The sequence below is a fragment of the Pseudonaja textilis genome, chromosome 1 (genome assembly GCF_049901715.1).
Source record: "Pseudonaja textilis isolate UNSWEBS1 chromosome 1, rPseTex1.2, whole genome shotgun sequence".
Classification (NCBI taxonomy): Eukaryota; Metazoa; Chordata; class Lepidosauria; order Squamata; family Elapidae; genus Pseudonaja; species Pseudonaja textilis.
The window spans coordinates 218,966,745-218,976,690 of record NC_141990.1 but is presented as its reverse complement, the minus strand read 5'-3'; positions in this window follow the sequence as shown (position 1 = coordinate 218,976,690).

The window sequence follows — 9,946 nt, the reverse complement described above, 5'->3', positions numbered from 1 at the left end:
ATTTACCTATTATAGGTATATCTTCCTTCTAACAACCTAATGGGGAAGTTACCGCACAGATTTTTTTTACACATAAGTTCCCTCTAGGATAAATATTTGTTTTTCTCTTAAATGGTATCATGTTTTTATCTCTGTGTGCCACCCAGAATTCCACTGGTTAGATGGGTGGCTATATAAATTGTTAAATGGATAAATCAAATTATTATTTTTATGGCTTAGTGCAAAGTCAAACTTGCTTTTTCTTCAGTCTTAATATATCATGCTAATCACTTCATCACATTGGAGCCTGTGACCCATGAAGATCAACTCAGCAGCCCACACAGTTACATACAATGTATTTCCTGGTATTATAGTCAAAAGGAGGAGAGTTGTTGTTTGGCAAGCTGTGAATCACAGCCCCGTGTTTTCCTGGATCACACCAATTATAATGCAACCACTGTGTCAAGTTGTTGACATTTGCACTGACTACCAATCCATTTCTGGATTCAGTCCCATGAATTGACTTTAAAGTCTAAAGCCCAGTGTGATCTGAAGGTGACCCAAAGATGCGCTTATTCCCATTTTTACCTTCCTGAAACTTAAAACCCTTATTTTATATATCTCTCTCTCTTCTTTTGGGGGGTAAGTGTCAAATGTGGTGAAGACAACTTTTTTTCCATTGTACAACTCTTGCTCAACATCTACATCCTGACTCTTTCAGCACCAAGATTATGATTTTTTTTAAAAAAAAAACCTGTTTAGAATGCTTTCATATTTTTGCACTGCTTTATTTTTGTAGTAGGTTTTGTGTTTTTTATGTCCCTTGGTGTTTTCACTGCATGATGCCAGTGTTTTCTAATGTGTTCTTGGATATTCATTGTTTATTTTGACCTTTTCAGTTACTAATTTAACTCTATGCTACACGGCTATTGGTTGATTCAAAAAGGGAGAAGTATTTATTAATTTATTTATTAAATTTAAACTCCTCCCAGGTCACCTTTTACATATTTGAATGCATTAAAATAGAATGAGTGATTTCCCTTCCCCTTTTATTTGTTATTTATTAAATTTATATGGTGCCCATGTCACTATCAAGAAACTGTGGACACCATATGGCAGTTCTAATCAAATGGAAAAATATCCAAAGTTTACCAGCAGAATGGGACTGGTTTATAAACGACTGGAGAGACTCTTCCAGATTGTCTTGACTTGAAAGCTGGATTCAGATGCAGGAGTGTTCATATTTAACTCCTGTCTGAAAACAGCCACCTATCATTTGCCTAGTCCTTAGATATACTGCATGCATTTTCAGAGAGGAGACAAAGTCAATAGTAAAGGCCACTTGTTTTGCATTGAGACAGCCCTAGGCTCTACCTTTAGGTTTGACTTCTATCTAAAGCACTGGAGACCAGTGGAAAATTGGTTGGGGAACCCATAAACTGGAGATCTAAGCACCAGATCTACAAAGATGCCGGATAAAAGAGAAATTTGCAGGATCTCTCTGTTACTTCTCCATCTCTTTCAAATTCATTTGCTGTCTCCTAGGCATTCAGATAACAGAAAAGAGATAGTAGATAATTAGAGTTGGAAGGGAGTTTGTAGGTCATCTAGTCCACCACCACCCCACCCAAGCAAGAGACCCTACACCATTTCTGATAAATGGCAGTCCAATCTTTTCTTGAAAGTCTCAAGCGATGGCACTCCCACAACTTCTGAGGGCAAGCTGTTCCATTGGTTGATTGCTCTCACTGTCAGAAAACTTCTCCTTATTTCCAGGTTAAATCTCTTCTTGTTCAATTTCCATCCATTATTATTACTTATCTGGTCTACAGGTGCTTTAGAAAATAGCTTGACCCCTTTCTCTCTGTGGAAGCCCCACAACCATTCAAATCAGTCAGAACACTAAACTTCTATACTAGGTCAAGAAGAAAACATACTTCCTTCCAACCTAGCAATAAGTAATAAGTAGCCAGCAAAATTAGAACAGAGGAAGAATATTTGGTGAATGATGGCTTTGGCACTTGGTGCGGGCCACGTTGGAGAACCCAAAGTGATACAGAGAGCCAGCAAATTATATGCGTGATATATGCATGATATACAGACAATATTTGGCTGCGTAGTACTGGGCTGACAAATGATTTGTTGTGGAATAAAGCAACTTAGATATACACAGTTTAATTTTACCCATGATTTTACTCTAAGAAACTTTCCCTGGCAAAGAGGAAAGTGATAAGCAGATCTTACACGGATATTGTGGCCATATTTTTCCATCTTCTGTTCCAAGGTGATGGATTTCAAAGGGTGGCCTGCAGACACTGGTCTCAGTCTTCCCATGTTCACAGGCCTTAGATCATTCCCTCCTCAACTCCACCACCCTTGCACCCTAAAAGCTAATTCATAGCGGTAACTCAAAATTGTTTCACTGAAGCACACTAACGATAATGCAGGTAGCAATGGGGAAAATAAATTCAAAAGACTGGTCACAGTGAACTGGCTCAAGTGCAAGTAATTAATAGGAAGACTACATGTGCTGTGCTAAGTAGCACCGGGATCTTGCTCAAGCAACTCCAAATGAAATGAGTGAATAAAAAATACAATGACAAGTACCTAAGAAACATTTTTTTAAAAAAAATTAGGCTGAAGGACTACTTGCCCTTGATATTCAAGAGATTTCTACTGGCAAACATCTCGATCATCAGGTTTGTGCTAAGAGAGCTTGTTCTTATAGCATGGGGCATATAAAATGATTGAAGTGGTAAATAAGCACTTAATTTGGGATTTAAAATTTTTGTACAAAAATTAGTTTTAAAAGGCCTTTTCAAAATCGAGGGGAGAGGAAGCCATACACAGATGCAACCCTAGTCATTATCTTATTTGCCAAAAAATGTGAACTCACATGCATTTATTTAAAGATAGAAACTTAGGGAGGGGAGCATTTGTTTGAAACTGGATGGTCCTTACTTTATTTTATTTATTTATTTTTATTTGTTAATTGCTTACAAGATAGTAGGTATAAGTAAAAACATAGTTATGAATACATGGATACATATAGGAAAAATAAATATATATATATATATATATATAAAAGAAACAATAGGATAATAGGGATGGTAGGCACGTTGGTGCGCTTATGCACGCCTCCTAACATTTTTCCAATTGTTTATTTAGTGATTCATGATTGCAGAAACTTAGAGAAACATGCTTCTAAAAGGGTAGAGGAACAGTGATAGGAGAAAATAAGAAACAAAATCATAACCCAATTGTTTGTTTGTTTTGAATTGTCATTGAGGTTATCTACTTTTTATTATAACAATGCATTTGATCTTAGGGAATGTCAGCACTCTTGGCCAACTACCTGAGAAATTAATTCATTGACCAAAGTCCTTCACCAGTAGTCAGTATTTCCTGAGGGACCCTTGAGTAGCACAGACAATGTTGCTGTCATCACCGTTTGCTGTACTTGCTTAGATCCATAGCAGAATGCGAGGAGGAGGAGGAGGAGGAGGAAGAGATTGTGTGAGGCAGGATGTGAACTGATTTCCAGCTACAGCAGATGTGAATCCGGATGCCCCCTAGCCCTGACCATGATGATTGCAACAAACACAGACAAAAGTCCTAGTCATGCTGCTTTATTGAAAAGGGAACCCTTGTATCATGCAACACATTCTTGCTTTGTTCCAGGCATTTGGGGGAGGGGGGGGAATACATTAGCACAATAAAATATAATGCTTCCCCCCCATCAAGCGTTAATAGGTTTAATGGATACAATAGAGACTTTTAAAATTATGTCCAAATTCTGAATATTTGGAAGATAATGTGTGTCTGTGTAAGGATTAAGTTATCTAATTCATGGATTTGTTTTTCCTCACATATTTAAGGAGGGTTTTAAAATCTCTTACGATCTGAAGATATTTTCCCACCCCAAAATAAATGAAGGTTATGTTAATCATTGCTGCAGATTCCATTCACACACAAAATCCTGGGTTTGAAGTTCGAGACAAATAGAAACTTCCAACATTTGATTTATGCCAGATAAAATCTAGGAATGAATGTAGAGAGCTGCAGCTCCTATCAAGACATGGCAGGAATAAGCGGGATGTTGTTGGAGGCCCATGCCCTTCAGTATATCTCAGGTACGCAGCCCTCCACACACTGGCAGGCAAAGTGGGAAACCATTGCAATCCTATCAGCTCCACATGCAATTCTGATCCTTACAGATCAAGATTCTAAGAGGTTTTTATACTGGATGGCTGGGAGAACAAGGAAACCTCTTTTCTCTCACACAGTTCCAATCTTCTGCTCAGACTAGCTGGTGCATCTATAGTATATGGTCTATTAGAGTTTGTATAATGCTATATGGGACGTGGTGGCTCAGTGGCTAAGACACTGAAGTTGTCGATCAGGAAGGTTGGCAGTTCGGCAGTCCGAATCCCTAGCGCTGGGTAAGAGTGAGCTCCCGTTATTTGTCCCAGCTTCTGCCAACCTAGCAGTTCGAAAGCATGTAAAAAATCCAAGTAGAAAAATAGGGATCACTTTGGTGGGAAGGTAACAGCGTTCCATGTGCCTTCGGCATTTAGTCATGCTGGCCACATGATCATGGAGATGTCTTTGGACAGCACTGGCTCTTCAGCTTTGCAACAGAGATGAGCACCTCCCCCTAGAGCCGGAAACAACTAGCATGTATTTGTGAGGGGAATATTTAACATAGGTTTTAAGCAGGGGTAGGATTCAATTTTTTAACAACCAGTTCTGTGGGCGTGGCTTAGGTGGTGGGAATGGCTTGATGGTCATGTGACTGGGTGGATATAGCTTGGTGGTCATATTATTGGCTGGGTGTGGCCAACTCAATATCACTCACATCGAGGCATGCATCTCCTTGCCTGGCCTCTCATGACTGTGGGGATGCTACAACAGTCGTAAGTGTGAAAAATGGTCATAAGTCACTTTTTTCAGTGCCATTGTAACTTTAAATGGTTACTCCACACAAGCAAAGTACCAGCAAAGGAGGGGGGGAAAACTCCAGAGAAGTTCCTGAGACAGGAAGTCTAGTCCTGCCAAGAATGTAATAAGGGTTAATGGAGAGGCAGTTTCTGTAAGCCACACCAGAATGTTTCCTTCCTGCCTTCCTTACAGGATTAGGCCAGTAATTTCTTGTAACAACCGGTTCTCTGAACTGCTTAGAATGTTAACAACCAGTTCTAGTGAATAGGTGCGAACTGGTAGAATCCCACCCCTGGTTTTAAGGCCTTCTAGGCCAGACTACCTTTCCAACTGAGAGCCAGTTTGGTGCAATGGTAAAGCATTAGGTTAAAAATCAGGAAGCTTGTGAATTCTAGTCCTACCTTAGGCACAAAGCCAACTGGTTGACCTTGAACTACAGTAGTGACCTTGGGCCATCCACTCATTCTCAGTCCTGAAAACCTTGCTTTAAAAAACCTGCAGGGACTTGTTCAACCATCCCTTTCCATTGCACCAGTGTCATTCAGAACTGTATTTGAGAATTTCAATTCCTCCATCAGCTCTAATACGCTGCTATTGGCAGAATTATCACCTCCCCACATTATAGACATTTTTTGTCTAAAAACCTGGAGGCAGCACTGAAGAGCATTCATTGCCAACAGTGTGTGTGTGTGTGTGTGTGTGTGTGTGTGTGTGTGTGTTCTTAAGTTTTCATGCGTATTTATATGTATGGTATTCAGCTTTGTTTGGGTATTTGCCCACATCATTATAGTTGTGCTTTTAAAGTTGTAGCAACGTTTCGGCAGAATTTCATCTGCCATCATCAGGCTTGTGTATTGTGTTCGTCTGTTCCATTATAGCTTCTAGTCAAACCAGATTGACAGGTTTTCAGAGTGCTTCCAGCTTTAAATTGAAAGATCCATATTCACTTTCTCCACCAACCCCGCTCCCCCCAAAATGGAAAATGCTCATTCCGGTGGGACAGTTGCAGGATGTAATGCTCATATCAGAGCTGAGGATGCTTCCTATAAATCATTGTCAGAATACAGGATTAGATTAGATTAGATTATTAGATATGAGAGAGAGAGAGAGAGAGAGAGAGAGAGAGAGAGATGATAGCTGGAGGGAGAGAGGGAGATGTTGTGTTCTTTATTTCTTGAAAATAGTGGTTACTTTTACCTGGTTCCCTTTAAAGATGATTATGTCTTTTAATGCATCTCATTTTGAACGTATTGATTGACTCAGTGCATTCAATGCAATCCTTTCATTGGCCTCTTTGGTAAACAAGGCAGATGGCCAGTTTCTAAAACATCTTAGTCAGTTTTGTATTCATGCAGCATCTATCCAGCCCCCATGCCAGCAGCATTAACCCTCCCAGGTATTGTATGTGATACTTAGGAGGGGGTCACATTGTGTATGCTTCGTGATATTTTGGCTGGTGATTGTTGTTAAGAAAAATCCTTCCTAGTACGAATGATGAGAGGAAATACATTTAAAGTAGTTGAAAAACTAGACTACATTTTAATGAACTGGAGACTATGGCAGAATCCAGCAATGGCCAATTCCCACCATTTCTGCCTTTAGGCCTTTCTAACATGGGTGTTTTCTGATGTTGGGAAGAAATAAGGGAGGCTGCAGGGGATTTTAAATGCATAATGTCAGATTTCTCCCAGAAGGAAGATAGGATTGGATTTCAATTTCTGAGGTTGGTACTTTGTCTTTGACCTTGAAAAGTGAGATCTTAGGACCACACTGACTGAAAACAAATAAACAAATGCCAATCTGTTTGAATTTGGTTAGCCAATAAAATCTTATTTGTTTTCTCCTATCATCATCTCATTTCATTCTCACTTGTTGGCATTGTCTCCTGATATTTCAGAAGAGGGATATGTAAGTTTTTAAGAAACATCATCCTTGCTCTTTTTTTTTTTTAAAAAAGGCATGATTAGTCTTTCTTAGGTGTGTAAAATTTTATTTAGCATAGTTTTTTTTTAAGTTATTGTTTCTTTACTTCTACTTATAAAGGTATCCTTGTAACACACACACACACACACACACACACACACACACACACCTCTTTCAGAAAAAGTCAATTCTTATCCTTGAGTCACCTATCTTTCTTCATGGCCCTTGATATGTCTGATGTAACAAGAAACCAGAATACACATCAATTCAAACTTTCTGGAAAATAAATTCAGTGTCTCTTCATCTGAATTCACAAAACTAAAACTTTTATTTGCTACCCTACAAAAAGGTTACAAACCCTGAACTCCAGTTATGTATTCAGAAGCAACAATAAGGAACAAAGTCTATAGAGACCCATCCACCTTGATGGATCATGTAATGCACACAGAACACTAAATTCAGTCCTATATTCCAGAGAGCAAGTATCTGTCCTCAGTGAGTGGTGAAGAAAAATAAATGGTGAAACTTGTTCCCCAGTTTCCAACTAGAAATAGATCAGGACAAAAGTTCTTCGCCAAAAAGTCCAGCTTTCACTTCTGTATTTCTTAAGTCTGTAGATCAAGGGTGTCAAACCAAGGCCCGCAGGCTGGATTTGGCCCAAAGGGTACTTAGATCCGGCCGGCAGGGCCACCCTGGAAACAGTGAAGGACTAGCCCACAGTGCCTCTGCCAGCAAAAACGGAGCTCAGGAGGGCCACTTGCAGTCTTCCCACGCTCCATTTTCGCTGGTAGAGCACTCGGGCCACCATAGGCAAACCGACACGAGTGAGGTCAAGCTGGCCACACCCACTCAGCCCCCAAGGTCAAACACAACCCTGATGCACTCAATGAAATTGAGTTTGATATCCCTGCTGTAGATTAACTGAGGCATATGCATTGGTGCATAGGATTTACTGTACATCTAGTCACCTGTATAAGCAGAAGCATTTGCTCTTAAAGTAAGATCAACCTGAAATAAAAATGTAAAACCTTTTTTTAATGGGTTTCTTGGTTATTAATTCTACAAGGTACTTTTTGGTGAAAATAAATATTTAAATGTTTTAAAATTAGAACAACTTCACTCTTGAAACTAATAGTGGATATTTTAAAAATTCAGTTTAAAAAGCTTGAAACACTGACTGTGGCTTTCTGAGATGCCAAAAAAGCTTTTGATATGGAACAGCTTCAATTTGAGGATCATGTTATGAAAAAAATACAACTTTTTATTTCTTGGACCAAAATTGATTGTATTGGTGCATCTGTTTGAGTTCTGACAAATGGAATCTCCTCCCCAATTGAAATATAGGATGGGGCTCCCATCAAGAAAGTTCTTTTATTTCCAGTCGGTAAGAAGGTTTTCCTGAAAATGTGTCAATATAATGGCGTTAATGACTTCCTAACAGTGCAATCCTACACATTCAGAAGTAAATTCTAATGAATTCAAAAGGCCTTTCTCCAAATGAGAATCACCAGCAACTTCATAAGTTCCAACAATACAAAAGGCTGTGTCATATGCCAAAAGAAGAGTATGAGTCTTCTTTGGAAGAAAAAAAAACCCAATATGTCCTCCAGAACATTAGGAAAATCCTGAATTCCTGGCCCCTTCATTTTGAGGGACCTAATATTGCAAAAAGATATTGGACTACACATTTTTCACTTTTGTTATATTTCTACTATAGCTTTAAAAAGAAGGAGATTGAGACCAGATTGAACTCGCCACACTTTGACAATACCCTGCCTGAGGTGAAAAAATCCTGGGTTCTGAATCTTCTTCAAAACCATCCCATCCCATCTTTTGGCTTCTGGAAGTGTAGCCTGGTTGATAGAGGTAAGAATCCAACACATGCAGAGGTATTAAGCCAATGAAGGACATAGCAATTTATCCTGGAAATTACCCCTGCATGCAGAACACGGGCAGATTTGATACTGATTGGCAAATACTCCAACCAAAATTGATAAAGGCACATAGATTCATGGATGCCATTCCGAAATTTCAGAACTCCCCTCTCCTCTAAGCTGCCATATGATTCTACAGATGTAGTGGGATTCCTAACATCCATCTTTGCCACTAAATATGTTCAGTTGAAAAAGACCATGGGAAATGAAGACAAGCATCTGGGAAGCTACCTATTTCCAATGTCTGCTTTAAAAAAACACAGGCTTCATCTAAGGCAGATCAAAAAGTATTATTAACCACAGAGCGATGGCCAATTTGCCATTCAGTATTCGCCGGCAGCACATGCAGATGGCTAAGGTCTCAGAGAGTGAGGACTCGGATGAGTGGCCTGCGTGTGATGCAGGGATGGGGCCAGGACTATCAGAGAGTGGAGTGCTGCCTTTGGAGCTTGTGGAGGCTGGCAGCAGCAATGAAGAGGTCCCCGAGGAGCCTATGCCAAGTGCGTGTGCACGCAGGGCTGCTCGAAGAAAAGAGCAGCTGCAGCAGCACGGGCGGACTCGGGAGTTTGGCTGCAAGGTGATGGCCCCTCCCATAAGGGATAAAAGTCAGCGCTCAGAGGTGGGATTCTTTGCAGGAAGCAAAGAAGTTCTTGCACTTCAAGTCTTGTGGAAGTTCAGACTATCCTGGTTTGTGTTTGGAGACTTTTAGTTTTGATTCTTTCCATGCAATTTAATCTAGTGTTCTTGGCAGCCTTGCACAATCTTGGCAAGGCTTGTTCTTATCTGGGACAATTAGTTTTTAATAGCGTTTTACTGTGAATGAACGGAATTCAAAGAGAAGTATTAACAAGCTTTTGCTTTTATCTCTGTTTGGTGTATGTTTGCTTTGAACGAGGCTTGGGTCAGAACACTCAGCATCAAAACCAGGTTGACAGTAGGATCAGCCAATGCAGGAGGCAGCTACACCTTCTCTGCCTCAAGGAATGATTTAAAAATGCTTATCTTTCTTCTGAGAAAAGCATCAGCATTAGATTTCTGTTGATAAAGTAGACCAAGATCTTCTTGGTCATTTGGCAAGTAAGATGGGTAAGAAAAGTATAAGATAGACCCAGAGCTCTGTTTATTCAGAAGTCCTTTTCCTTGGTGTGAAAAAAAGAAATAACTCTTGC